Source organism: Hyla sarda, chromosome 3 (assembly GCF_029499605.1).
Source record: "Hyla sarda isolate aHylSar1 chromosome 3, aHylSar1.hap1, whole genome shotgun sequence".
NCBI lineage: Eukaryota > Metazoa > Chordata > Amphibia > Anura > Hylidae > Hyla > Hyla sarda.
This window is the reverse complement of record NC_079191.1, coordinates 400,532,057-400,560,027: the sequence shown is the minus strand read 5'-3', so window position 1 is coordinate 400,560,027 and position 27,971 is coordinate 400,532,057. Positions and strand designations below refer to the sequence as shown.

At 45.1% G+C, this 27,971-nt stretch overlaps 1 long non-coding RNA gene across 1 annotated transcript in view; it reads right to left on the bottom strand.

Annotated features, from left to right (window-relative positions):
- Positions 1-9,595: 9,595 nt before the first annotated feature.
- LOC130362925 (uncharacterized) overlaps positions 9,596-27,971 on the bottom strand; it is a 36,327-nt gene continuing 17,951 nt past the window's right edge. Inside the window, exon 3 of the long non-coding RNA XR_008891633.1 lies at positions 9,596-9,818. This is a non-coding gene — a long non-coding RNA (uncharacterized LOC130362925). The remainder of the gene's footprint in view (positions 9,819-27,971) is intronic.

Sequence of the window (27,971 nt, the reverse complement as noted above, 5' to 3'; positions counted from 1 at the left end):
GTTCTTGCTGCTTAGGCTGGGTTCACATCACTTTTTTCCCCATACGGGAGCGCATACGGCAGGGGAGAGCTAAAAACTTGCGCTCCCGTATCTCTGCCGTATGCGGTCCCTTATGTAATTCATCTCAATGAGCTGACCTGAGGGAACCGGACGGCTCATTTTTCCCCGTATGCGGTTTTCTACCGTACCTAAAACCATAGTCAACCATGGTTTTAGGTATGGTAGAAAACCGCATACGGGGAAAAATGAGCCGACCGGTTCACTCCGGTTGGCTCATTGAAATGAATTACATACGGGACTGCATACGCAGGGATACAGGAGCGCAAGTTTTTAGCTCTCCCCTGCCGTATGTGCTCCCGTATGGGGAAAAACGTGCTGTGAACCCAGCCTTGGTTCAATATTTTATATCACTGTTGAAAAAGCATAATGAGATTAACCTGTTAAGGACCAAGGACGTACCGGTACGTCCTAAGTCCTTTCCCTTTCTATAATGCAGGGCCACATAGCGGGTTGGGCCCGGCCTCTAACAACTCTAGAGGCCGGGCCGTTGGCTGTCCTGGCATGCTGGGAGTCGTAGTTTTGCAACAGCTGAAGGCGCTCTGGTTGGGAAACACTGGTATAGTATATGGTGCAACATTCTGGGAGTTGGCGGATTGGTTGGATAAATACCAGCCATTGCATGGACGGTACTTTTAATGTAAAAATACCGGCAGGGCGGCGAAAATACCATCTGTGCTGGTAAAATACCGGCCAGGTGGCAACACTACTAACATCTAACCCCTTTTTGACAGGGGATCTGGTTTAGAAAGAACCATTTTAAAACCTTATTTGAATTAATTGTAGGTGCCCCCTTATTCAGGAGCATCTCAGTCATTAAAGGATCCATTAGGTCCGTCCATGATTTCAATGGGTACAATGTAATGGTCTCTGAATCCCTGTGGTGGCGCTGTAAAGGAAATAATTTAGTCCCCGGTAGATTACAACTATTCTCTGGGGATCCCAACAGTTGGAAACTGTTATCAGCTTACTTTAAAGAGGAAAAGGGACCTGACGGAGAGCCCGGTCCTGGCTGGAAACGCTTTTTAATGCATTGCATATCTCCTCAATAAAGCACCAATTACTTTTGGACCTTGGTCTCAATTGTTTCGACTGATCCTGCGCCCCGACTGATGGTCCTTTCCCGGCACATGCTGGTCTTCCTTGGGGATTTTATATCAGTGACTTGTGATTGGAACCGAAATGACCTGGTGGCTGCGGATCATCATTTATAGGCACATACAGATGTTGTGCCCTCAGCATAACACAACTTGGTAAGGTGCCATCCTTATCCATCTACTCTCAGCTTCTTTCCCATTGACAATCTGCACCAGGCGCGCACCACCTTTGTTCTATATTTCTGACTTTATTTAGGACTGTTATGTTATGTGCTCCGGCCGCACACGCTGACCGTGACTGCATGGTCCTGTTACCGGCTGCTGCTGTGGCTGGGACTCGCATCACGGGATGCGCCTACATGCGAGCCCTAGTCCTAGTCCTAGTCACCTGGTGCTTCTCCTGCCCCAGCCTCTGCCTCTCTTCTCCAGCGCGCGTGTCCCTGTTTCCTAGGGCGTGTGCGCACCGGAGCTTTAAGGTTTAAAGGGCCAGTGCGCTCATTAGTGTAATTCACCTGTGGCTCATTGATAAATTCCTCCATCCTCCTCACTTCCCTGCCGGATCTTTGTTGCCTTGTGCCTGAGAGAAAGCATTCCTGAAAGTTGCCTAACCGTGTATCTGATCCTTTGCTCTGTGACTTGACCTTGCTCCTCTGCCACCTGCCTTCCTACCTCCTGCTACATCCTGACTACGCTACTTTGCTGCATGCCCTGACCTTCTGCTATCCTGACTACCAGCTGTCTTATTCCTCCTGTGCTTCGCATCTCCTCAGCCACCTGTGTGGTCGAGCCTTGCCAGGGAGAGTCCATCCCGCTTTGCGGTGGGCTCTGGTGAAAACCAGCAGCACCTTAGACTCCGCTCCCTGGTACGATCTGAGTCATCTGCCACACAGGTCCAGCGGATCCACATCCACCGGAGTTCCTGTCTTCTGAAACGTGAATGTTGCAAGGACTACATATTTTCCCAGTAACGTTACACTACACTCGGGTTTACCTAAAACGTCTGAAGATTTTTCTTTTCAGTATTCAGTAGTGTATATTTCAGACACCTCGGTAATTTTAGTTCAGCGTGAGCTGCATAATATTTTACATTATTTGATCATGTTTTTGACAAGTACCCTATAACTTTGATATAAGGGGATTTTAATAGAGTGAAACAGTGCATGGTACACCAGCCAACCTTTCCTACAGCCAAGTCATTCATAACCACATAGGAACCCATCGCTAAGGATAGGGGATATCCAAAGGATAGGGTATAACATGTCTGATTGGGGGGGGTCCCGCCGCTGGGGACCCCCGTGATCTCCCTGCGGCACCCGGCGTTCATTTAGAGCGTCGGGTGCAGCGCCGGAGGCTCATGATATCACGGCCGTGCCCCGCTCGTGATGTCACGGCCACATCCCCTCAATGCAAGTCTATGGGAGGGGGCGTAACGGTCGTCTCACCAACTCTCATAGACTTGCATTGAGGGGGCATGGCCGAGACATCACGAGCTGGGCGTGACTCTGATGTCACGAGCCTTGGCCCCGCATCGCCAATCATTGAGTTAGGATGCAATGGATGTCTAAGGTGCTGCACCCGAGATTGCGGGGATCCCCTACGACGGGATCCTCACGATCAGACATCTTATCCCCTATCCTTTGGATAGGTGATAAGATGTCTTGGGGCAGAGTACACCTTTAAGGTTTTACCACTAATAACAACTCGATTAAAGTATTAAAATAATACTCTAAAATGTATAATAATGAATTATAATCAATGGAATGGAGTTTCCTTGGTTGTTTTGGATCTTATATCATTCTAGACCCATTGATTATGACTTCAACTTTCTGGAATCATTCTGATCTGCCATGTTATCTTAACATATTGACCAGAGATTAGGTAAAGAATTGTGCAGCCAGGAGTTGTGTGCATTATATAGCTCCAAGACATGAGCAGATAATTATTATCTTGTATGAATGGACGACTTAATAGAGTATTGTCATAGAGTATTGTCATGGAGCTATGCCGAGCCTTTCTCTGCTGCAATTAGTAGATCAATTCACTGACTGCACAAGATGCGCCAGAGCTAAGCAGCATGGGAAGCACACCATTATTTTTAGAACTTTAGCATAACATTGCCATTAATGAATGTGCTTTTTTGTTATTTTGCATATACTGATAGTATACTTATTACCTACTTTTTGCTGCACATATTTAAAGACTAGAATTAGTCTTTACATATATCCTCTTCATTCAACCATACCCCTTCCCTTCAATTCCTTCCTTGAACTTGATGGACATATGTTCTTTTTTCAAATGTACTAACTATATAATTGTTTTGGGTCATCCTTTACCATGGAGCACAACTACTCGGCCCCCCATAAGTAGTATGTCACCTGTAAGTAGTGCCCCCTGTAGGCAGTTTTCCTCTGTAGGTAGGATCCCCCTGAGAGTAGTTTGGCCTTAGTAGGTAGACCCCACTGTAGCTAGTTTGCCCCCTGTTGGTATAACCCCCATGTAAGCGGTTTGCTCCTGTGGGTAGTTTGCCCCCTGTATGTAGCGTAGCACTTACTTGTAGCGTACTGCACCCTCTCTCCGGCCCTGTTCTCTGTAAAAATGTAGCTTTGTTCCCCCACAACCATGTGTTGGCTGGATGACTTCCCTGTTCAGAAGATGGCATTACACACCGTTCTTCCGCTTCCTCTATAGCATTACACTGCGCTCAACAAGAAGCGCAGGTGCAGTGGAGAGGGGTCAGAGTTACATGTACCATCACATGCTTCTCCATGGGACGCCACCTTACAGAAGTTGTCCAACCATCATGCAGGCACAGGAGAATGGGGAATATATTTTAACAAAGATCATGGCAGCAGACAGATTGCAGTATATGAGCACCCTTAGGTGTGCAGCACACCTACAGAAGGGCCCGGCACACCAGCTGAAAAACACTGTCCTAGTCTGTGTAAGGCATATATATATATATATATATATATATATATATATATATGTGGCCAACATTATAAGCACCTGTAAGTATTTAAAATAAAAAAAGTCAGTATCTACAGAAATAAAGGAAAAAGGATAAGTTGGCCAGCACATACTGATACCAAACTATTACATGGACCCGGAATACAGGTGCACGCTGCTAGGCTAAATATACACAAACAGGAGAATACAGCAGCACACTGCTAGCACAAAGATACAGAAAACATGAAATGCTATAATGCTACAATGAAAAATGTAGGTGCTTCGCTCACTCATCAAATAGTTTGGACCATCCCACCGCGATAAGGTGACCTCATTGGCACGGGCCCTACACTGTGAATGTGCCTCTGTGCAGTCAGTTACCAGCCTTGTAAGGTCTGAAACATCCAGCACCTTATAAGATGGGTGGGGTACAGGAGCCAACATGGAGGTAGCCACTCCCCCATATGTATAACACAAAAATGGATAAGTTGGCCAGCACATACTGATAGCAAACTATTGCACTATTGGCCAAATGGTGAGCGAAGCACCTCAATTTTTCATTGTAGCAATATAGCATTTCATGTTTTATCTGTATCTTTGTACTAGCAGTGTGCTGTTATATTCTCCTGTTTGTGTATATTTATCCTAACAGCATGCACCCGAATGCCAGGTCCATGCAATAGTTTGGTATCAGTATGTGCTGGCCAACTTATCCTTTTTTGTGTCATATATATGGGGGAGTGGCTACCTCCATGTTGGTTCCTGCACCCCACCCATCTTATAAGGGGCTTAATGTCTCGGACCTTACAATCCTGGTAACTGACTGCACAGAGGCACATTCACAGTAGGGTAGGGTCCGTCCCAATGAGGTCACCTTATCACGGTGGGATGGTCCACACTATTTGGCCAAATGGTGAGCGAAGCACCTCAATTTTTCATTGTAGCAATATAGCATTCCATGTTTTATTTGTATCTTTGTGCTAGCAGCGTGCTGCTGTATTCTTCTGTTTGTGTACAGAAATAAATAATTTTGTATCCTTAAAATATTTTAATAGCATGTCCACATACATTCAATAAAAGGAGTGGACCTGTTCACGTGCATGTAAGTGTTTAAATGAAAAAGAATAAACATAGTATATGACATGGACAGAATTAAAGGCACCTTTCCTAATACCTGGTTACACAACCTTTGGCAACACTGATGTCCCTAAACATTTTGTACCATCTGTGAGCTTCTGGGATCTGTCTGCTGTTAATTTCTTCCATTGCAATTCTCTCTTGAATACTCTTGAATATTTGCAGTGTTGCAGAGCAAAATCATCTGCAGAAAGGAAGGGTTTGAGCATAACAGTACTCCAAGCAAACCTCTCCTGCTCTGCACAGTTCCCTATATGGTCAGAGGTGTCAGCAGAGAGCACTGTGGTCAGACAGGAAAGAACTACACAAATACCTCTGTAGTATACAGCAACTGATAAGTACTGGAAGATTTTTTATATAGAAATAATTTGCAAATATGTTAAACTTTCTGGCACCAGTTGATATGAAAAACATGTTTTTCCTCTGGAGTACCCATTTAAGCACTGTATGGCCATCAAAAAAGGCATACTTAGCATGTTTGGGCATTATTGGTGGTCATGGTGGCATTGCAACATGATAGTTTGCTCAAAACCAGAACTAAATGATAGTTGTGGGTTATATGATTAAAATTCCTTTTTGATAAGGCTGCGTTCACATCACGATTTCTCTATCTGACCTGAGTAAACGATTTTATAACTTAAAATCATATAAAATCTTATATCAAGTCGGATATATTGACCTTCATTAAAAAATCGGATCCATTACACACATCCGATTTGATCCGCATCCGATTTCACACGATTTTTGTTCAGGTCTGAAATCGTGGTCAAACTCGATTTCAGACGCGAACAAAAATCGTGGGAAATCGGATGTGGATCAAATTGGATGTGTGTAATTGATCCGATTTTTTTATGGAGGTCAATATATCCGAATTGATATACGATTTTAAGTTATAAAATTGAGAATTTTCCTATCCTTTTTAATAAAAACAAGACGCGAGTATTATGCTATTTAACTTCGTTACTGAATTTCAGCAGCAAATAGGTATGGCAGTGGCGTTGCGACCCGGGTGCGGGGGGTGCGGGCCGCACCGGGTAACACCAACCTAATGGGGTGACACCAAGACGGTCCGCAGCACCCCCCTCCCCAGCTCCACCGACACCCCCGGTCACCGGCAGCACCCCCCCCCCCCCCCGGCATTCACCAGCACTGTGCGCCCGTCCAACCGCACCCCCCCGGCATTCACCAGCGCTGTGCGCCCGTCCAACAGCATTCACCTGCGCTGTGCGCCCGTCAGCACCCATCCTCCCCCCGCCCTTCATCGCCGCTGTGCGCCAGTCCGTCAGCACCACCGCATGGGACGTCAGTGACGTCACTCGCAGGGTGCCCGGAGAGAAGGATCGCTGCGCTGGATGGGTGAGTGTGTGTGTCTGTCTCTCTGTCTGTCTCTATCTCTGTCTGTGTGTGACTGTCTGTGTGTGACTGTGTATGTATGTGTGTGTGTGTGTGTCTGTATGTGACTGTGTGTGACTCTGTGTGTGTGTGTGTATGTATGTGACTGTGTGTGTGTCTGTGTGTGTTGCAGGGGGACCCAGGAGCGCTACACCCCTGCCCACAATCATTTCTTGTATTGGAATTATGTAGGAGGCCTTCTGGTGTGCCAAGAATGCCTTATTTTCTGTGTGTGTGTGTGTGACTCTGTGTGTGTGTGTGACTCTGTGTGTGTGTGTGTGTGTGTGACTCTGTGTGTGTGTGACTCTGTGTGTGTGTGTGTGTGACTCTGTGTGTGACTCTGTGTGTGTGTGACTCTGTGTGTGTGTGACTGTGTGGGACTGTGTGTGTGTGACTGTGACTGTGTGTGTGACTGTGACTGTGTGTGTGTCTGTGAGTGTTTCTCTCTGACTGTGTGTGTGTTTTTGTGTGTGTCTCTCTGTGTTGTATGTGTTTTTTTTTGTGTGTGTGTGTGTGGGTGGGGGGGTTAAACAGCAATCTAATGTGGGGAGACTTTGACCCATTGTGGGGAACCTGCAAGGGAACCTGCGGCCTAATGTGGGGTAACTACTACCAAATGTGCGGAGTCTATGCTACCTAATGTGGGGATTCTATGCTACCTAATGTGGGGAGTCTTTGCTACCTAATGTGGGGAAACTTCTACCTAATGTGGGGAATCTGTGCTACCAAATGTGGGGAGTCTATGCTACCTAATGTGGGGAATCTATGCTACCTAATGTGGGGAAACTGCAACCTAATGTGGGGAATCTGTGCTACCTAATGTGGGGAATTGCTACCTAATGTGGGGGAACACGTACCAAATGTGGGGAATCTATGCTGCTTAATGTGGGGAAAATATGCTACCTAATGTGGGGGAACTGCTGCCTACCTAAAGTGGGGGAACTGCTGCCTACCTAATGCTCCCCCTGGCAGTAGCACCCTCATCATCCACCAGCAACACCCCCCCCCCCCCAGCAGTAGCACCTCCATCAGCAGATCCTGATGGTGGATGATGGCGGTGCTCCTGCCAGGAGGATGATCCTGCCGATGGATGATGGGGGTGATACTGCCAGGGGGGATGGCCAGTTGCACCCTCATCATCCTACAGCAACACCCCCCCAGTAGTAGCACCCCCCATCATCCACTAGCAACACCACCAAAACCCCCCTCCCTTGGTAATAGCATCAGCTAACGGATGTTGAGGGGTGTTACTGCGGTTGTGGTATTATATTCAGAGGATGCACTGTATGGCAACGTTAAATTCAGAGGGCGCAGTTTGTGGTAGTATTATATTCAGGGGTACAGTGTATGGCGGTATTATATTCAGGGGTACAGTATGTGGTAGATTTATATTCAGAGGGTACAGTATGTGATGGTATTATATTCAGAATGTACAGTGTGTGGTAGTATTATATTCAGGGGTACAGTATGTGGTAGATTTATATTTAGAGGGTACAGTATGTGATGGTATTATATTCAGAATGTACAGATGTGGGGTAGTATTATATTTAGAGGGCACAGTGTGTGATAGTATTATATTCAGAGGGCACAGTGTGTGGTAGTATTATATTCAGAGGGTGCAGTGTGTGGTAGTATTATATTCAGAATGTACAGTGTGTGGTAGTATTATATTCAGAGGGTACAGTGTGTGGTGGTATTATATTCAGGGGTACAGTATGTGGCAGATTTATATTCAGAGTGTACAGTATGTGTTGGTATAATATTTAGAATGTACAGTGTGTGGTAGCATTATATTCAGTGGGTATGGTGTATGGAAGGTTTATAATCAAAGACTATAGTGTATAGTAGTATTATATTTAGAGGATACAGTGTCTGGCAGGTTTATAATAATACTTGTTTTCATATAGAGGATGAGAATGCGCTGACATAGTGAGGAGACGTCTGGGCGTCACATTCTACAGACAGAAGTTTTAGCTGGACCAGGCGGTATGTACCATCTGAATTAGATAAGGGAAGACTATAGAGAAGACGTCACCTGTAGTCACTGATATCATTGTGTATCCTCCTCACTATAGAGAAGACGTCACCTGTAGTCACTGATATCATTGTACATTCTCCTCTCTGTGTCCTCTCAGAGCTGTAGTCACTTGTAAGTTCTACAGTTATGGTGAGTGAAACTACAACTCCCAGCATAACCTCACCACTGCTCAAAGGGGTACTCTACTGGAAAACATTTTTTTTAATCAATTGGTGCTACAAAGTTAAACAGATTTGTAAATTACTTCTATTTAAAAATCTTAATCCTTCCAGTACTTATTAGCTGCTGTATAAGTGATTCACAGGAAGTTCTTTCTTTTTTAATTTATTTTCTTTCTGACCACAGTGCTCTGTGCTGACACCTCTGTCCATGTCAAGAACTGTCCATAGTAGGAGCTAATCCCCATAGCAAACCTATCCTGCTCTGGACAGTTCCTGACATGGACAGAGGTGTCAGCAGAGAGCACTGTGGTCAGACTGGAAAGAACTACACACCTTCCTGTGGAGCATACAGCAGCTGATAAGTACTGTAAGGATTAAGATTTTAAATAGAAGTAATTTAAAAAACCTGTTTAACTTTCTGGCACCATTTGATATAAAAGTAAATGTTTTCCAGTGGAGTACCCCTTTAAGTAATTCTCGGAGCTGTATATTTAAATGGTGAAAACTTCTTTAACACTTTCCTATTCTGTGGCAACTGGTATATCTGATTATTATACTGGAATTTCTCACAATGCGCTACAACAGTGGTGTCTGTCACAACAGGCTTAAAACGTGCTGGGGGGGGGGGGGGGGGGTATGGGGTGACACCATTTTCTACCGCACCGGGTGACACCAACCCTAGCAACGCCACTGAGGTATGGTAAGTATAAATACATTTTTTATACATGAAAACAGTAGATAAACATTATCTAGGGTGCAGCCTAGTATGCTGTCCATGTCAAAAAACCAATCAGGTAGCATAACAAGTGATATCAGTAACTGTCACATATGTAACTTCCTTCTTCTTTGCGAAGTAGAATCAGTTGAAGTGAATAAACCGGATCAAATGTCGAATAGAACTTGAAGATAATGTACAGTCGGAGAGAAGACGTAACATCTCAACGAGTAAGGAATGTCATGAAGGTCGGAGAGGAATTGATCACTGTTGAGCTGAAAAGAGAAGAAATAATTAAAGGGATGGATTCTGGGAGGGATAATACTCGCGTCTTGTTTTTATTAAAATCTATATTTTCCTTCACCAAGGATAGGAAAATTCTCAATTTCAAGGCAAAACAAGACGCTTCGTATTATGCTAGTTCAAAGCTAGGCATAAAAAGAATATTATACATATTTAATAATTTAACTAGTAAGAATAAACGATAATTATAATAATAACATAGATACATGTGATTGGTCTAAAATAAAAGGTTTTAAAAGTAGAATCAGAAGACCAATTGGCAGCTTTAAGTAGAGCTGAAAGAGAAACCGCGGATTGGAAAAGTTTAGTGGAGACAGCACTTCTAGTAGAATGGGCTGTAAACTTTGAAGTATCGATGCCAGCTAGATGCATGGATTGTTTAACCCATCTGGCTAGAGTGGGAGTAGAAAAAGGTGCAGGAGGTTTACAGAATGAAATCAATAATTGAGAAGAGGAAGAAGATCCGAGAGATTCGGTTTTAGATTCATAAGAGCGAAGACACCGGACAACACAGAGTTTCTCGTGATGAGGAAAAGAAGGATAAAAGACAGATTGAAGATTTGTTTTGGTACGTCGATGTATAGAGAATACAACTCCCTGCGGTGTGTATTGTCTGAGGGGAAATGTCAAGAGATTTAACGTCAGAAACTCGTTTGACAGAAATGAGACATAAAAGAGTGGTAAGTTTTAAGAGAGAAATTTTAGAGGTAATGAATCATTATCCTCCCATGAAGTGCACATATCTAAAACAGTATTCACATTCCAAGTAGAAGTGTATTTAGGTAGAGGAGGTCTACGAAAGCGAATGCCTTTCAATAATTGGCAGACTAAAGGATGTCTACCAATAGGAATAGAATCTATAGGAGGATGTCTAGAAGAGATAGCTGAACTATAAAGGTTAATGGTTCTGTATGCTTTACCGTCGTCAAAATAGGCCGATAAGAAGTTCAGGATATGACAAATAGATGCTTGTAAGGGATCCAGATGTCGTCTATCGCACCAATGAGACCAAAGTTTCCAGGCTGATCTGTAAGCCAATTTGGTACCTGGGGCCCAAGCATCGGAGAGGATGTCCTGAGTAGATTTTGAAAATTGGAGGTCAGATCTTGACGACCTGAAATTAACCATGCAACCAGAGGTAGTTGGTTGGAAAGAACTAGAGGATGACAATTCCCTTGAGGATCCAGAAGGAGATTCTGAAAAGAAGGGAGGAGATGAGGGAAATCTATGAGAAGATGTAAAAGTTGAGGGAACCAAGGTTGAGTTGGCCAAAGTGGGGTAATGAGAACAAGTGTGGATTTCTAAATCGAGGTTTGAAAGAGAACTCGAGGAATGAGATTGAAAGGAGGAAAGGTGTATAACGTCTTCTGAGGCCAAAATTGAAGAAAGGCATCCACGCCTAGAGCTTCCAGGTCCGGGCGCCAACTGAAGTACAGAGGTAATTGGGTGTTGAGACAGGAAGCGAAGAGATCCAAATGAAGTGGACCCCACAAATAATTGATCGATTGGAAAGTTTGATGATGAAGTTTCCAGTCGCTGCAATCTGCTAGATATCGAGAATACCAATCTGCCACCGAATTGGAGATTCCCGGCAGGTATTCCGGTTTCAGGATGATATTCCTGTCCAGACAAAAATGCTAAAAATCCTTGACAAAATCTGCAAGAATTTTTGAAGTAGTACCTCCCAAATAATTGATGTATTGGACAGCGGATATGTTGTCCATACGAAGAAGTATACAACAATGGGAGGAATTTTTTTGAAAAACTTTTTAAGGCAAAAAATTCCGCAAGTAGTTTTAGACAGTTTATGTGAAGGAGAGATTCTGATGGGGACCACAATGAGCACCCCATCCTGAAAGGCTCGCGTCCAATTCCATAATGATGTCTGGATTCGGATTGATAATCGTTTCCCCGTCCCACGGTTCTATGTGAGTGAGCCACCAAAGAAGTTCCTCTTTTGCTTCCAAAGAAAGGGGAATTTCGTGGGAATAGCCTAGACCTTATCTCAGGTGTCGAATCTTCAAACGTTGAAGAGCTCTGTAATGAAGAGGAGCTGGAAAGATGGCTTGAATGGAGGCGGAGACCCACAATTTGAGCTATAGTCCTCAGAGATATTAGATCTTTGCGGAGAACTTGACGGATTTCTTTCCAAATGGTTTTCAATCTTCTCGGAGGAAGGCTTAGAGTGGTTAGTTGAGTATTGATCATGAAGCCCAAGAATTCTAGTTCTTGAGATGGGATCAGAACATATTTCTTCAAGTTTATGAGGAAACCGAGATGTTGTAAAAGGGATAATGTCCAATTCATGTGAATCAAAAGTAACTCTTTTGATTGAGCCATGAGAAGGATATCGTCAAGGTAAATCATAAGGTGAACCCCGCGACTCCTGAGAGAAGCAACCACTGGTTTCAGTAGTTTTGTAAAGCACCAAGGAGCCGATGAAAGACCGAAAGGAAGGCAAGTGAACTGCCATTTTTGATCCTTCCAAAGGAATTGAAGGAAAGGTTGAGATGAGGTATGAATTGGTATTGTTAGATATGCGTCTTTTAGGTCTATTTTTACTAACCAATCTTGTTTTAGTAGTAAATCTCCTAAGAGATGTATGCCCTCCATTTTGATGTGGCGATAAATAACCAGATTGTTCAATATTTTTAAATTGATCACTGGTCTGTGACCTCCGTCTTTCTTTTTGACAAGAAATAAAATGCTTAGAAAGCCTGGGGAACTGGAGGGAACAGGAATTATTGCCCGTTTGGAAGCAAGTTCCTTGACTTCCTGATCTATCAGAATTTTGCCTGAGAGGGAAAATTGAATTGGATGAGGAAGATAATATTGGACTGGATGGGTGACAAATTTTATTTGATAACCCTTGACAGTGTTTAGTATCCAAGAGACTGTTGTAATCATAGTCCAATTTTGAGAAAAATAAAGGAGTCTGCCCCCTAATGGGATGTATTGGAAAGAAGACAGAGGTGGACTTACCTGTTGGAGTTCTGGAACGAGGGTATCCTCTCTGACCATGTGAGCGCCATGATCTGCTCCTGTATGGGAAAAAAGGAGTGGAGACAGTGGAGGGTCCTCCATATTGTGTAGATGGTTGGGCAAAGGAACCTCTATAATATCTTGATTGAGAGAAACGGCCGGAAGAGCGGTTCCGTTCTCTTCCGGCCTTCCCAAAAATTCTTTGGGAGAATACCTTTTTCATCGATACTTGTACCTTATTTAAGGACGAGAAAAGTCATACATACTTATTTAGTTCTCTAATAAAATCTTCACCAAAGAACATTCCATTGGTGGGATTAGGAGTTTCCACAGTAGCTAAGTTTGTCAACTGTGGATCTATCTTCAAAAGAATAGATCTTTTCCTTTCTGTTGAAAGGGAAGAGTTGGCATTGCCAAATAAGCAAATGGCTCGTTGAGCCCAGCCTTTTAATGTTTCGGTATCAACCGAGGTGTTGGAAGTTGATGCTTCATCGGCCAAGTCTAAGATTTTGGTCAGTGGACCAAGAAGATCCATCAATTTATCCTGGCAAGATTTAAAGCTTCTATCCACACCTCTTTAGGGTTCTTTCCAGTCTTGAAAATAAATTTGGATAGAAGTGGGTCCAGCTCAGGAGTGCAGGAGGCATTGTTGGGTAAAGTGGGACGAGGGCTCTCGGCCTTAAGCTTACTACGAGATGGGCGGTCCAAAGATTTGTTTGCCCATGTGGCTAGAAATTCTGCCACTTTTGTATTCGGTAGCCATTCCCCAGATCTTGGGTGGCATATGAGTGAGGGGTCGAAATAGGATTCCCCCGTTTCAGTCACTAAAGTGTCTTCCTGCGTAGCAGGGTCCTCATGATTGGAATAACTTTCCTCATTTGATACATAAAGTATTTCTTCCACATCCTGTATGTCGGAATCTTCAGATTTCTCAGAGGAAAAAACCTTAAAGGAGTCTGGTTTTGCTCTCAAAGCTGACTTCTTTGCCCTTATAGGTTGTGCTTCCTCTTGGGCAGAGGGTGAATTGTGTGGTTTGTGTGTACCACTAGCAACGGAACCATGTTTAGGGTCCAAGGATTGAGATATATTGGAATCAATATGAACTTCAGAAGAAGTTTTGGGGTGTTTTGAGGGGTATGGGCCCTCATATGTGGTATGGCGAGATTTGCACTTAGCCTTACCAGGACCCTTGAAACCTTTCGCCAGTTGGGACACTGACTCTTGTGGAGACCAATATTGGTCGGATGGAGTAAAAGGAGGTAGTGCTCCTGAGGGGACAGTGTTAGAGCGGGCTAGGACCATAGAGAAGGACTTTTCAATGGAAGATTGCAGTGCAGAAACTGCTGATTGCACCGCCATATGGATTGATTTTGATACAGAAGCATCTGCTATAGATTGAATGTTTTCATGAGAGGCATTTTCTGCCACATTGGTTCTATTTTCCTCAGACATTTTTTAATATGAAATAAAATGTGGGAATAGAGGAAAAATAAATAAAGGAGAGCTGTAAAAAATTAATTAAGGAGAAATATCGGTAACATAAGTGGAATATGTAAATATTGTAGATAAGTAAGGTAATAAAAAATTTACTTAATTCAATAATTATATGTGTAAATAGATGAATTACAATGAACTAATGATGAATTAATTAAATATTGAATAAATAATGAATTAAAGTATATAATAAAATTCATATAAGTATATAAGAATGTATGTAAAATAAATGAACTTTTATCTATATACACAGGGTGGTCACCGGATAGCAATAGAGGAAAAACAGAGGGGATTTTGGGGGGTTTTTAGTAAAAAAGGATATGATACAGTATATCAGTAGCGAGCTGTATATGAATTGTAGACAATCACATAATGCGTCCGCAGGCTCTGACGTCTCTGAGGAGAATGACAGAGCCCGCGAACATTTGACAGGAGAGGACCTCGCTGTTAGCAGATATCGCGAGATCCAGGACGTGCGCTCGAGCGGAAAAACGGCAGTGAGGAAGAAAGCGCTCGAGACAGTCAATGGCGGTGATGACGCAGTGAAGAAATAAGGTAAGATAATACGCAATATAGATGTAAGAAGATTATGAGTGCAGGGGGAATGAAAAGAGGCTATGAAAAACAGAAATAAAAACAATGAAGATGGGACCAAAAGGGGGAAATTTGAATGGTGGATAAACGGCGAAATATGGAAATTATAATAAAGGAAAAAATATGTATTTGAGCAGGGAGAAAAAACACAGGAAATTAGGGTATAATAAGATGTAGGATATAAAAGATAAATTATAAGGTAGAGATCAGTATCTATAAATACACATATATGGAATAAGGCAATAAACAGAAATATGAATAGTGAAAATAAGGGTGAAACATTGACAAAATAACAATAATGAAGAGAAATAAATATTAATTAATTTGATACATACATTTTTTAAATATATATAAATTAACAAAATAATATGAGAGAAAAATTACTTATCCTTGTCTGACTGCTGAGCAGCAAAGAAGAAGGAAGTTACATATGTGACAGTTACTGATATCACTTGTTATGCTACCTGATTGATTGTTGATATGGACAGCCTTCTAGGCTGCACCCTAGTTTATATGTTTATCTACTGTTTTCATGTATAAAAAATGTCTTTATACTTACCATACCTATTTGCTGCTGAAGTTCAGTAAAGAAGTTAAATAGTATAATACGAAGACTCTTGTTTTGCCTTTAAATCGTGTACTCAAGTCGGATGGAGAAATCGTGATGTGAACGCAGCCTTAGTCAGTATTTTTTTATTAATTCTTTTTTTTTTATATTAACCCTTTAACCCCTTAAGGACAATGGACGCACTCCTACGCCCCCGTTTCCGAGTCTTTAAGGACCGAGGACGTAGGAGTACGTCCTGTCCATTCCCGGCCCCCCGCCGCTAGCCGGAGGGGAGCCGGTGCCCGATGCCTGCTGAAATCATTCAGCAGGCATCGCGGCATATCGCCCAAGGGGGTCATTATGCCCCCCCATGTCGGCGATGGTCGCAGATCGCTGGACAATTCAGTCCAGCGATCTGCGGCGATTCCGGGTCAATCGGGTCTCCAGTGACCCGGTGACCCGGAATTACTGGCTGATCGGGGCCGTCAGAGCCGGCCCCGAACAGCCAGAGCCTGCAGGGGTGAGGTGGCACTGGTGCGACCTCACGATCGCCCTGATTCGTCGGCCGGATTCCCGGCCGACCAATCAGGGCGCCTGCTGCGGGTGTCACTCCCGCACCCGCTCCGCCCCTCTTCCGGAGGACGTGAGCGGGTGCGGGACGTGCACCCCTGGTGCTGGGGACCCCGATCCCCGGCGTTAATGTTGGGATCAGGGCCCCAGGAGCGACGACGGCGGCGGCGGCGGGACTGACCTGCAGCGGCGATCAAGCAGCAGCAGGAGGTGAGTGACAGCCTCCTGCTGTTGCTTAGCAACAGCTCCCAGCATGCAAAAAGGGCATGCTGGGAGCTGTAGTTATGCAACAGGAGGAGGCAGACCACCACAACTCCCAGCATGCACTTATGGGCATGCTGGGACTTATGGTTTTGCAACAGCTGGAGGCACATTCTTTCTATGGAAAAGTGTACCTTCAGCTGTTGTGTAACTACAACTCCCAGCTTGCACAAACATCTAAAGTGCATGCTGGGAGTTGTAGTGGTGCATCTGCTGGTTGCATAACTACAACTCCCAGCATGCCCGTTGGCTGTCGGTGACTGCTGAGAGTTGTAGTTTTGCAACAGCTAAAGGCACACTGAGTTAAGTAGCAAACCAGTGTGTCTCCAGCTGTTGCATAACTACAATCCCCAGCATCCCCAGCCAAAGTAGTATGCCTCCCGCTGTTGCATAACTACAACACCCAGCATGCCCTTCCGCTGTCCGTACATGCTGGGGGTTGTAGCTTTTGCAACAGCTGAAGGCACACTGGTTGCAAAACACTGAGTTTGTTGCCAAACTCGGTGTTTCACAACCAGTGTGCCTCCAGCTGTTGCAAAACTACAACTCCCAGCATGCACTGATAGACCGTACATGCTGGGAGTTGTAGTTTTGCAACAGCTGGATGTTCCCCCCCCCCCCCCCCCCAATGTGAATGTACAGGGTACACTCACATGGGCGGAGGATTACAGTAAGTATCTGGCTGCAAGTTTGAGCTGCAGCAAATTTTCTGCTGCAGCTCAAGCTGCCAGCGAGAAACTACTGTGAACTCCCCGCCCGTGTGACTGTACCCTAAAAACACTACACTACCACAAAATAAAATAAAAAGTAAAAAAAACACTACATATACACATACCCCTACACAGCCCCCCTCCCCAGTAAAAATGAAAAACGTCTGGTACGCCACCGTTTCCAAAACGGAGCCTCCAGCTGTTGCAAAACTACAACTCCCAGCATGCACTTATAGACCCTACATGCTGGGAGTTGTAGTTTTGCAACAGCTGGATGTCCCCCCCCCCCCCCCCAATGTGAACGTACAGGGTACACTCACATGGGCGGAGGATTACAGTAAGTATCCGGCTGCAAGTTTGAGCTGCGGCAAATTTTCTGCCGCTGCTCAAACTGCCAGCGAGAAACTACTGTGAACCCCCCACACGTGCGACTGTACCCTAAAAACACTACACTACACTAACACAAAATAAAATAAAAAGTAAAAAACACTACATATACACATACCCCTACACAGCCTCCCTCCCCTCCCCAATAAAAATGAAAAACGTCTGGTACGCCACTGTTTCCAAAACGGAGCCTCCAGCTGTTGCAAAACAACTACTCCCAGTATTACCAGACAGCCACTGACTGTCCAGGCATGCTGGGACTTTTACAACAGCTGGAGGCACCCTATTTGGGAATCACTGGCGTAGAATACCCCTATGTCCACCCCTATGCAAGTCCCTAATTCAGGCCTCAAATGCGCATGGCGCTCTCACTTTGGAGCCCTGTCGTATTTCAAGGCAACAGTTTAGGGCCACATATGGGGTATCGCCGTACTCGGGAGAAATTGTGTTACAAATTATGGAGGGTATTTTCTGCTATTACCCTTTTTAAAAATCAAAAATTTTTGGGAAACCAACATTTTAGGTAAACATTTTTTTTTTTTTTTACATATGCAAAAGTTGTGAATCACCTGTGGGGTATTAAGGTTCACATTACCCCTTGTTACATTCCCCGAGGGGTCTAGTTTCCAAAATGGTATGCCATGTGTTTTTTGTTTTTTTTTGCTGTCCTGGCACCATAGGGGCTTCCTAAATGCGGCATGCCCCCAGAGCAAAATTTGCTTTCAAAAACCCAAATGTGACTCCTCCTCTTCTGAGACCTGTAGTGCGCCAGCAGAGCACTTCTCACCCCCATATGGGGTGTTTTCTGAATCGGGAGAAATTGAGCTTCAAATTTTGGGGGGTATTTTCTGCTATTACCCTTTTAAAAAATGTAAAAATTTTGGGAAACCAAGCATTTTAGGTAAAAAAAATGTTTTTTTTTACATATGCAAAAGTCGTGAAACACCTGGAGGGTGTTAAGGTTCACATTACCCCTTGTTACGTTCCACGAGGGGTCTAGTTTCCAAAATGGTATGCCATTTGTTTTTTTTTTTTGCTGTTCTGGCACCATAGGGGCTTCCTAAATGCGGCATGCCCCCAGAGCAAAATTTGCTTTCAAAAAGCCAAATATGACTCCTTCTCTTCTGAGACCTGTAGTGCGCCAGCAGAGCACTTTTCACCCCCATATGGGGTGTTTTATGAATCGGGAGAAATTGGGCTTCAAATTTTGGAGGGTATTTTCTGCTATTATCCTTTTTAAAAATGTAACATTTTTGGGAAACCAAGCATTTTAGGTAAAACATTTTTTTTTTTACATATGCAAAAGTCGTGAATCACCTGTGGGGTATTAAGGTTCACTTTACCCCTTGTTACGTTCCCTGAGGGGTCTAGTTTCCAAAATGGTATGCCATGTGTTTTTTTTTTTGCTGTCCTGGCACCATAGGGGCTTCCTAAAGGTGACATGCCCCCCAAAAACCATTTTACGCTCCTTCCCTTCTGAGCCATCTACTGCGCCCGCCGAACAATTAACATAGACATATGAGGTATGTGCTTACTCGAGAGAAATTGGGTTTCAAATACAAGTAAAAATTTTCTCCTTTTTACCCCTTGCAAAAATTCAAAAATTGGGTCTACAAGAACATGCAAGTGTAAAAAATGAAGATTGTGAATTTTCTTCTTCACTTTTCTGCTATTCCTATGAAACACCTAAAGGGTTAATACACTTATTGAATGTCATTTTGAATACTTTGGGGGTGCAGTTTTTATAATGGGGTCATTTATGGGGTATTTCTAATATGAAGACCCTTCAAATCCACTTCAAACCTGAACTGGTCCATGAAAAATAGCGAGTTTGAAAATTTTGTGAAAAATTTCCAAATTGCTGCTGAACTTTGAAGCCCTCTGGTGTCTTCCAAAAGTAAAAACTCATAAATTTTATGATGCAAACATAAAGTAGACATATTGTATATGTGAACCCAAAAATGTTTTATGTTGAATATCCATTTTCCTTACAAGCAGAGAGCTTCAAAGTTAGAAAAATGCAAAATTTTCATTTTTTTCATCAAATTTTGGGATTTTTCACCAAGAAAGGATGCAAGTTACCATAAAATTTTACCACTAAGTTAAAGTAGAATATGTCACGAAAAAACAATCTCAGAATCAGAATGATAACTAAAAGCATTCCAGAGTTATTAATGTTTAAAGTGACAGTGGTCAGAATTGCAAAAAACGCTCTGGTCCTTAAGGTGTAAAATGGCCTGGTCCTTAAGTGGTTAATGCTTTTAGTTATCATTCTGATTCCGAGATTGTTTTTTCGTGACATATTCTACTTTAACATAGTGGTAAAATTTTGTGGTAACTTTTGTGGGGCATCCTTTCCCTGTGAAAAATCCCAAAATTTGATGAAAAATTTGAAAATGTTGCATTTTTCTAACTTTGAAGCTCTCTGCTTGTAAGGAAAATTGATATTCCAAATAAAAAAAAATTTAATTCACATTTCCAATATGTCTACTTTATGTTTGCATCATAAAATTTACGTGTTTTTACTTTTGGAAGACACCAGAGGGCTTCAAAGTTCAGCAACAATTTTCCAATTTTTCACAAAATTTTGAAACTCGCTTTTTTTCAGGGACCAGTTCAGGTTTGAAGTGGATTTGAAGGGTCTTCATATTAGAAATACCCAACAAATGACCCCATTATAAAAACTGCACCCCCCAAAGTATTCAAAATGACATTCAGTCAGCGTTTTAACCCTTTAGGTGTTTCAGAGGAATAGCAGCAAAGTGAAGGAGAAAATTCACAATCTTCATTTTTTACACTCGCATGTTCTTGTAGACCCAATTTTTGAATTTTTGAAGGGGGTAAAAAGGAGAAAATTTTTACTTGTATTTGAAACCCAATTTTTCTCGAGTAAGCACATACCTCATATGTCTATGTAAAGTGTTCGGCGGGCGCAGTAGAGGGCTCAGAAGGGAAGGAGTGACAAATGGTTTTTGGGGGGCATGTCACCTTTAGGAAGCCCTTATGGTGCCAGACCAGCAAAAAAAAAAAAAACACATGGCATACCATTTTGGAAACTAAATCCCTCGGGGAACATAACAAGGGGTAAAGTGAACCTTAATACCCCACAGGTGATTCACGACTTTTGCATATGTAAAAAAATAAAAAAAATTCTCCCTAAAATGCTTGGTTTCCCAAAAGTTTTACATTTTTAAAAAGGGTAATAGCAGAAAATACCCCCCAAAATTTATAACACAATTTGTCCCGAGTACAGCGATACCCCATATGTGGCCCTAAACTGTTGCTTTGAAATACGACAGGGCTCCAAAGTGAGAGCGCCATGCGCATTTGAGGCCTAAATTGGGGATTGCATAGGGGTGGACTACGCCAGTGATTCCCAAACAGGGTGCCTCCAGCTGTTGTATAACTCCCAGCATGCCTGGACAGTCAGTGGCTGTCTGGTAATACTGGGAGTAGTTGTTTTGCAACAGCTGGAGGCTCCGTTTTGGAAACAGTGGCGTACCAGACATTTTTCCTTTTTATTGGGGGGGCTGTGTAGGGGTATGTGTATATGTAGTGTTTTTTACTTTTTATTTTAATGTGTCTTAGTGTAGGGGGTTCACAGTAGTTTCTCGCTGGCAGTTGGAGCTGCGGCAGAAAATTTGCCGCAGCTCAAACTTGCAGCTGGATACTTACTGTAAACCTCATGTGATTGTACCCTGTACGTTCACATTGGGGGGCGGGGGGGGGGGGGGGGAGAAACATCCAGGTGTTGCAAAACTACAACTCCCAGCATGTACGGTCTATCAGTGCAGGCTGGGAGTTGTAGTTTTGCAACAGCTGGAGGCACACTGGTTGTGAAACACCGATTTTGGTAACAAACTCAGTGTTTTGCAACCAGTGTGCCTTCAGCTGTTGCAAAAGCTACAACCCCCAGCATGTACGGACAGCGGAAGGGCATACTGGGTCTTGTAGTTATGCAACAGCTGGAGGCATACTACTTTGGCTGGGGATGCTGGGGATTGTAGTTATGCAACAGCTGAGACACGCTGGTTTGCTACTTAACTCAGTGTTTCACAACCAGCTGTTGCAAAACTACAACTCTCAGCAGTCACCGACAGCCAACGGGCATGCTGGGAGTTGTAGTTATGCAACCAGCAGATGCACCACTACAACTCCCAGCATGCACTTTAGCTGATTGTGCAAGCTGGGAGTTGTAGTTATACAACAGCTGAAGGTACACTTTTCCATAGAAAAAAATGTACCTCCAGCTGTTGCAAAACTATAAGTCCCAGCATGCCCATAAGGGAACGCTGGGAGTTGTGGTGGTCTGCCTCCTGCTGTTGCATAACTACAGCTCCCAGCATGCAGTTTTTGCATGCTGGGAGCTGTTGCTAAGCAACAGCAGGAGGCTGTCACTCACCTCCTACTGCTGCTCCGGGACACAGGTCAGTCCCTCGCCGCCGCCACCGCTCCTGGGGCCCCGATCCCAACATTGACGCCGGGGATCGGGGTCCCCAGCTCCCGGGGTCCATGTCCCGCACCCGCTCACGTGCTCCGGAAGAGGGGCGGAGTGGGTTGCGGGAGTGACAACCGCAGCAGGTGCCCTGATTGGTCGGCTGGTAAACAGGCCGACGAATCAGGGCGATCGTGAGGTTGCACCAGTGCCACCTCACCCCTGCTGGCTATGGCTGTTCGGGGCCGTCAGAGACTGCCCCGAACAGCCTGTAATTCCGGGTCACCGGGTCACTGGAGACCCGATGGACCCGGAATCTGCCGCAAATCGCTGGGCTGAATTGTCCAGCGATCTGCGGCCATCGCCGACATGGGGGGTCATCATGACCCTCCTGGGTGATATGCCGCGATACCTGCTGAACGATTTCTGCAGGCATCGAGCACCAGCTCCCCTCCGGCTAGCGGCGGGGGGCCGGGATTTGACAGGACGTACTCAGACATCCTGAGTCCTTAAGGACTCTGAAAAGGGGCCGTTTGAGTACGTCCTGCGTCCTTAAGGGGTTAAAGAGGCACTGTCAGTATGACACAGTACTACTGATAAGATGACTTTTTTAAAATATACATTTATTTTAAAAAAATTTGAATTTTACTAAAAAATAAAAAATGAAAATAGCCGCCACTAAGGGTTCATCTATCTTTATACAGACAGACTACTTTGTATTTTGCAGCATACTGGATACAGGCCGTAAAGTGTGTTGGTATCCAGTATAGGAGATCACCATTGCACCACTACAGCCTTCAGCTGTTCCTAAACTACAACTTCCATTATGGGAGTTGTAGATTTGCAACAGCTGGGGGTACAATCTTTGTAAAACTCTGTTTAAGAGCTGTGTAGCCTCCCGCTCTTGCAAAACTACAGACAAAGGATGTGTGGGCATTCTGGGAGTTGTAGTTTTGTAACAGCTAAAGTCAGCATTGCTCTAACATAGTGCTTTACAAACACTGTAGCTCCAGCTGTTGCAAAGGAAAACAACAATTTCCAGCATGCTTGAACAGCCAAAGCTTACTCTGACTCCTGAATGAAAAAGAAGCTGATCAGACATTCAGGAGTCTGTGAAAGCTGAATGACACACACAATGGCAGCTATGTTGATTAGCATCCAGCTGTACTAGGAACAGATAGAAAATGTATGCATAAAAACTACTGTGCAGTGATTAGCAGACTGCCAGGCTGAGCGAGAGAGATGGACACGCCCCCTCCACAAGGCAAGAACAAAAAGCAAGTGAGCAACATTTAAATGCTATTTATTAGGGATTTATAGGTCCTAGACACCTAAACACATGATCAGGATTAGGTAATGAGTAACATATCACTTTTTTTTCACTATTACAGCTACGCTTTAACCCCTTCCCGCTATGGGACATATGCATAAGTCCCAGCACCTGACACGTTCGCACGCTGGGACGTATGCATACATCTCTGCAATCTCCTGCGCTGCCACGGGCAATTCAGAAGATCGTCAGCAGGACCCGGCTGTCATTCACATTCAGGGTGCAGGAGTGACATTCACTGTGATCTTTCCTTAACTGCAGGTTCTACAGCTCCCAACATGGAGCAGAGTGTGTAGTACCTGCAGTTAAGGACAGATCACAGTGGGTATCACTCCTGACATCCGCTGTGATCGTCCTATCTATTGCAGAGATGTGGAGCGGCTTTCTCCTGCGCTCGCATCTCTGCACTACACTCCGGCCAGTGATGTGAATAGAACATCGCTGATTCATATTTCGCTCTGAGAGCTGTGATTGGCTGCAACCATCCGGCCAATCACCACTCTGGGCGGAAAATATGAATGAGTGACTTTCTATTCCCATCCCTTGCCGTCCGGAGTACAGAGCCGAGATGCGAGCGCTGTATAGAGCCGCTCAGCATCTTTGCTATATTATGGACGATCGCACCGGGTGTCCGGACTGACACCTGGGTGATGTGTCTATTAGTACAGGTACTACTACAGTACTGGTCCATGCTGGGAGTAGCACTACCTAAAAAATGGGAAAAAAAATTGAGAAAAGAAAACGTGAAACACACATACACACTTTATTAAAATTAATGAAAAGTTAATTATAAAAGATGAAAATGTCCTTAAATAAAAAAATTTCCATCCCTACTGCATCCTTTTTTTTTTTTTTTTGGTACCCAACACATTTTGAAAAAAAAAAAAAAAAAAAGCCAAAGGGACCAAAAATGCTATTTCAACTCAAATGCAAAAATGCCAGAAAAACGTCAGACGCAGGAAATTGCACTGCCATTTTTTCCACTGAAAAAAATGCTGGAAAAAAATCCAAGTGGAATTCCAGCCTTAAAGAGACACATGTCAAGTTTTAAAAAAGAGCCTGGTCATTAAGGTAAAAAATGGGTCTGTCCTTTAAGGGGTTAAGCATAACCTCTGTATAAGCATTTTATAAACGCCCGTCCTATTTAATGCAAGTTCTTCCACAAAACCATTGGCTAAGATTTTGTGCAAAATTGGCCGTAATGTGGGCATCCATCACAGGGAAGCTAGATTATTAGGGCCACTGGGACTAGGAGCATTGACAATTAATACGTTTTGTGTAGTATAATAAAGCTGTCAGCAAACCTTAGGGGGGACAATAAGGTTTGTCTGTGTTGCAGCTTAACAAAATGCTCCGTGGAGTAATTGCAGAGCTGGAGATGAATTGCAGGTTAATTCCAAACAGCAGAAGTGTCAGACGGGGACAGAACTTCCTCCCAATTTAATTAACAACGAGACGGTAAATTGTCATACAAGTGTAACATCTAAATGGGTGTGGACCCGCTGTGGTACCCAACTGCTTGGACTTAGATTCTGCTGCTGAATAAGTATCTTCTTAGGTCTTGTTCACACGACAGAAATTCTGCCTATTTGCATGAATTCTGCATCCGTATTGATTTTCCCCAGAACTCTACAGTATTTGAACATTTGCTTTATCGATGCGAAATTCGTAAATTCTGTACGAATTCTGCATAATTCTGCAAATCAGTAAAAAGACTTTATTTAAAGTGTACCTGCCATCAACAAAAACTTTTTATATAATGTAGATAATACTGTAGTGAGCCACGGGGTATGGGTGTGAGGGGAGGTGTAAGGGGCAGATGGTGTTGCCCAGGGGTAGATGGTGTTACACCTTGCGTTCTGGCTACTTCCCCTGGCTGCGAGCCCATTGTCCCGCTCTCCCATGCTGCTGGCGGGCTAGGATTCCCAGCCCATCACTGACCACACTCCTCTGCTGCTTCTTCCTCTGCCTCTCTGCATGTCCCCATCTCCCTGTCTCACGCGCGCCGGAGCTCTGAAATTTAATGGGCCAGTACCCATAATTATGTGAAACACCTGACACTATTCTATAAGTCCCTGCACCTCCCACTCTTTGCCTGAGATTAAGCATTCCATATGGTTTGCCTTGCCCTTGTTCTGACCCTTCCATTATGTTATTTGACTACGCACCTTTTCCGCCTGCCGTGACCTTCTGTTAAGTCTGACTATGCCTCTGCCTCATCCTACTGTTCTTCGCCCAGCTACCTGTGTGGTCGAGTCGTATCGGGGGTAGCAACCTGGGTGTCGCCTGTCGCAGCAAATCCTTCCTGCCTTGCAGTGGGCTCTGGTGAAGACCAGTGGCACCTTAGACTTCGCTCCCCATTACGGCCCATGTCATCAGCCACTCAGGTCAGTTGATCCTCATCCAGCATCGTTACAGATGGTAACCCCTTCGTGTTCATGATGCCAGGGGGTGATTTAACCTTAATCACCCGAAGGTAGCACCGCTAGTCCTAGGTTAGGCAGGGGCAAATAATAGTCCAAGGCCAGGTTATGGGTAACGTTAGGCATTACTGAGGTAGACAGATGGTACAGTTTATACAGTTCGGCCAGGATCCTAGAGAGGTGACCAGTAACACGGGGGACCTCGCAGCTTGCTGGGACTTGCAGTGACTTGACAGACTATAGGTGAAGGCCAGGCTGACTACAATTGGACTAAAGATGATGACAGATGATGAAGACAACTTGACTTACTGACTTGTGGCTGCAATTCAGGTTTAGGCCTCCAGATGTGCTTGACACTAGCTGGACGTCTGGACTGGACTGAACCTCAGCAGGAAAGAATCACAAGAGAGAGATTGCAGCTTCTCCCTATCTTATAAAGGGGGGCTGAGCAAAGAGCCCATAGGCTACCTGCAAATCACCTGGTCACCTGGTGCTCTCTGGATAACAAACATATGACTTAAACATATGTGTTACGCCGAGCGCTCCGGGTTCCCGCTCCTCCCCGGAGCGCTCGCTTCTCTCTCGCTACCGCAGCGCTCCGGGCAGCTCCACTGACCCGGTGCGCTGCGATACCGTCTCCAGCCGGGATGCGATTCGCGATGCGGGTAGCGCCCGCTCGCGATGCGCATCCCGGCTCCCGTACCTGACTCGCTCTCCGTCTGTCCTGTCCCGGCGCGCGCGGCCCCGCTCCCTAGGGCGCGCGCGCGCCGGGTCTCTGCGATTTAAAGGGCCACTGCGCCGCTGATTGGCGCAGTGGTTCCAATTAGTGTGTTCACCTGTGCACTCCCTATTTATACCTCACTTCCCCTTCACTCCCTCGCCGGATCTTGTTGCCATTGTGCCAGTGAAAGCGTTTCCTTGTTTGTTCCTAGCCTGTGTTCCAGACCTCCTGCCGTTGCCCCCGACTACGATCCTTGCTGCCTGCCCCGACCTTCTGCTACGTCCGACCTTGCTTCTGTCTACTCCCTTGTACCGCGCCTATCTTCAGCAGTCAGAGAGGTTGAGCCGTTGCTAGTGGATACGACCTGGTCACTACCGCCGCAGCAAGACCATCCCGCTTTGCGGCGGGCTCTGGTGAAAACCAGTAGTGACTTAGAACCGATCCACTAGCACGGTCCACGCCAATCCCTCTCTGGCACAGAGGATCCACTACCTGCCAGCCGGCATCGTGACAGTAGATCCGGCGACGGATCCCGCTGAAGTTCCTCTGCCAGTTGTCGCCGACCTCACCACGGTGGTCGCCCAGCAGTCACAACAGATAGCGCAACAAGGCCAACAGCTGTCTCAACTGACCGTGATGCTACAGCAGCTACTACCACAGCTTCAGCAATCATCTCCTCCGCCAGCTCCTGCACCTCCTCCGCAGCGAGTGGCCGCTTCTGGTCTACGACTATCCTTGCCGGATAAATTTGATGGGGACTCTAAATTCTGCCGTGGCTTTCTTTCCCAATGTTCCCTGCACTTGGAGATGATGTCGGACCAGTTTCCTACTGAAAGGTCTAAGGTGGCTTTCGTAGTCAGCCTTCTGTCTGGAAAAGCTCTGTCATGGGCCACACCGCTCTGGGACCGCAATGACCCCGTCACTGCCTCTATACACTCCTTCTCGGAAATTCGAAGTGTCTTTGAGGAACCTGCCCGAGCCTCTTCTGCTGAGACTGCCCTGTTGAACCTGGTCCAGGGTAATTCTTCCGTTGGCGAGTACGCCGTACAATTCCGTACTCTTGCTTCAGAATTATCCTGGAATAATGAGGCCCTCTGCGCGACCTTTAAAAAAGGCCTATCCAGCAACATTAAAGATGTTCTGGCCGCACGAGAAATCCCTGCTAACCTACATGAACTCATTCATCTTGCCACTCGCATTGACATGCGTTTTTCCGAAAGGCGTCAGGAGCTCCGCCAGGATATGGACTTTGTTCGCACAAGGCGTTTTTTCTCCCCGGCTCCTCTCTCCTCTGGTCCCCTGCAATCCGTTCCTGTGCCTCCCGCCGTGGAGGCTGTTACGCCGAGCGCTCCGGGTCCCCGCTCCTCCCCGGAGCGCTCGCTACACTTCCCTCACTGCAGCGCCCCGGTCGGTTCCACGGACCCGGGGCGCTGCGTTACCACCTCCGGCCGGGATGCGATTCGCGATGCGGGTAGCGCCCGCTCGCGATGCGCACCCCGGCTCCCGTACCTTACTCGCTCCCCGTCAGTTCTGTCCCGGCGCGCGCGGCCCCGCTCCCTAGGGCGCGCGCGCGCCGGGTCTTTGCGATTTAAAGGGCCACTGCACCGCTGATTGGTGCAGTGGTTCCAATTAGTGTTTACACCTGTGCACTTCCCTATATCACCTCACTTC